A 2,468-nucleotide genomic window follows, 5' to 3' on the forward strand; every position below is an offset into this window, starting at 1 on the left:
TAGTAAAATAAAAACAAACTAAAATAAGAGAAGAGAAGAGAAAAGGACAAAACATTAGTAACACACTTAACAAAAACATAGAATCTAAATAGTGCAATATAAAAGTCCACGAATAAGAGACAGGAAAATGGTAAAAATCCTTACATTAAAGTGTATAAAAATCTTAAAAGAGGGATGGGTAAAATTCTCAGAGAAAATCACTGGCAAGCGAGTAAAAAAATGGTGATAATAAAAGAGATATATTACGGTGGATGGCAAGATTAGCTTCGTGGAGGATGACCTGACCTGACCTAACCTGACCTAACCTAACCTAACCTAACCTAACCTAATCTTATAAATGATAGCAGGAGATTAAACACGTAATGAGGCTACTGGACTGGTGGTATATTTAGAGGTTGAGGAAATAGGACTAATGACAAATGGTTCCCCAAACCTTCCTCGACACACAACCCCCACAACAAACATACTACCAAAACAACCATCTACCACAGTTAACAGAGCTATCATCTACTTCACTATCACACGTGCTGGAAGGAACAGTCCTGCCCTCAAACACAAACTCACTACATTATTACCCCGGCTTATTGTTTCATTAATTTACACACCTGGTAAAACTATACAAGGATTCTTTAAGTCCATGGATTTGATCTAAGAATCTTTTGGCGGCTACAGACACAAACGAGTTGCTGAAGTTAATAAAGATGTTATGAAGTTTCCAACATCTAACATAACGAACGGGCCTGTCCGGGATTTGAACCCGGGACCTCCTGCACCCAAAGCAGGAATCATACCCCTAGACCAACAGGCCGTTGAGTAATAATGAGAAGATAGATAGATTTAAGGAATTGATTCCATGCAATGATAACGTGAGTGACGTGGATTTGATAACCAGCTCGGGTCAGATGTGACAAGGGTGTTATCCAATGTAACCCCACTAAACGTCGCAGCTTTTCTCCAGTTACTCTAATTTTCTCCTGTAAAACGTCTCCTGGACCCTACCTGGAAGACGCCTCCTGGACCCCACCTGAAAATCGCCTCCTGGACCCCACCTGTAAGACGTCTCCTGGACCCCATCTGGAAGACGACTCCTGGACCCGACTTGGAAGACGCCTCCTGGATCCACTTGGAAGACGCCCCCTGGACTACACCTGGAAGACGCCCCCTGGACTACACCTGGAAGACGCCTCCTGGACTCCACATGAAAAACGCTTCATGGACTCCACCTGAAAGACACCTCCTGGTCCCCACTTGAAAATTGGCCCCTGGATCCCACCTGCAAGACGTCTCCTGGAGCCCACCTGAGAGACGTCTCCTGGAGCCCACCTGGATGAAGTCTTCTGGACCCCAACTGGAAGACACCTGGACCCTACTGAAATAAGACTCCTGAACTCCACTTGTATGACGCCTCCTGGGCCCCACGTGAAAGACGCCTCCTGGACCCCACCTGGAACACTCCTTCTGGACCCCACCTGAAATATGGCTCTTGCACCCTACCTGAAAGACGGCTCTTGGACTCCACCTGGACCCCGCTTGAAAGACGCCTCCTGGGGCCCACCTGGATGACACCTGGACCCCACCTGGAAGACGCCTCTTGTACCCCACTTGGCAAACACCGCCTGGCCCCCACCTACCCTGATCTATCATAACCTGTTCTAACCTATCCTAAGCGAACCTAATCTGTCGTAGTCTAAACTAATATCTCCTGAGTCACTACAATGTGAGTCAGCGGCCGTGATCGTATAGTGGTTAGTACATTGCGTTGTGGCCGCAATAACCCAGGTTCGAATCCTGGTCACGGCATGGGGGTGACTCTAAGAACCTTTTGGCGGCTACAGACCCACGAGTTGTTGAAGATTATAAAGATGTTATGAAGTTTTTAACATCTAACATAACGAAAGGGCTTGTCCAAGATTTGAACCCGGGACCTCCTGCACCCAGAGAATTAGTGTGTGTGTGTGTGAACGTGACAGTGAGGGAAGAGTTCAATCTCCAGAAGAAAATAAAACAATTCCACAGACTTTGTCTAAAGCTGAGAAAGATTCAAGAATATATTTGAGGTACGAAATCTGAACACAAGAGAGCTGCAGGAGGAAAGACTAGGAGGGGCGAGGAGGGACTGTGGGGAGTGTGAGGGGGGAGGGGGGACTGTGGGGAGTGTGAGGGGGAAGGAGAGACTTTGAGGGGGAGGAGGGACTGTGGGGGAGTGTGAGGGGGGAGGGGGGACTGGGAGAGGTTTAACATAAAACTGTAGGTGCCAACATTACGCTTAACGTCTTAACTATGAGTGGATCTGGTGGCAATATAATGCGTTTAAATTAATATATTCGGTTACGTTTGCCTCAAGTAAAAAGCTACATAGTGTGTGTACTGTTTATGAATAGTAATGTTAATGTTAATAATGGCTAAATAAACATAATTATTTCTGTTTTATCTTTTCAGAATACTTACTTCTTTAAATTTCTTTTACT

General features: G+C 45.7%; 2 non-coding genes across 2 annotated transcripts; one reads left to right on the forward strand and one right to left on the reverse strand.

The window, feature by feature from the left end:
- Positions 1 to 736: 736 nt before the first annotated feature.
- Trnap-ugg lies at positions 737 to 808 on the reverse strand. The gene has a single exon. It is a non-coding gene; the product is annotated as a tRNA-Pro (tRNA).
- A 920-nt stretch (positions 809 to 1,728) lies between these two features.
- Trnah-gug lies at positions 1,729 to 1,800 on the forward strand. The gene has a single exon. It is a non-coding gene; the product is annotated as a tRNA-His (tRNA).
- Positions 1,801 to 2,468: the final 668 nt, after the last annotated feature.

This window comes from Homarus americanus, unplaced genomic scaffold (assembly GCF_018991925.1).
Source record: "Homarus americanus isolate GMGI-L3 unplaced genomic scaffold, GMGI_Hamer_2.0 scaffold33540, whole genome shotgun sequence".
Taxonomy (NCBI): Eukaryota; Metazoa; Arthropoda; class Malacostraca; order Decapoda; family Nephropidae; genus Homarus; species Homarus americanus.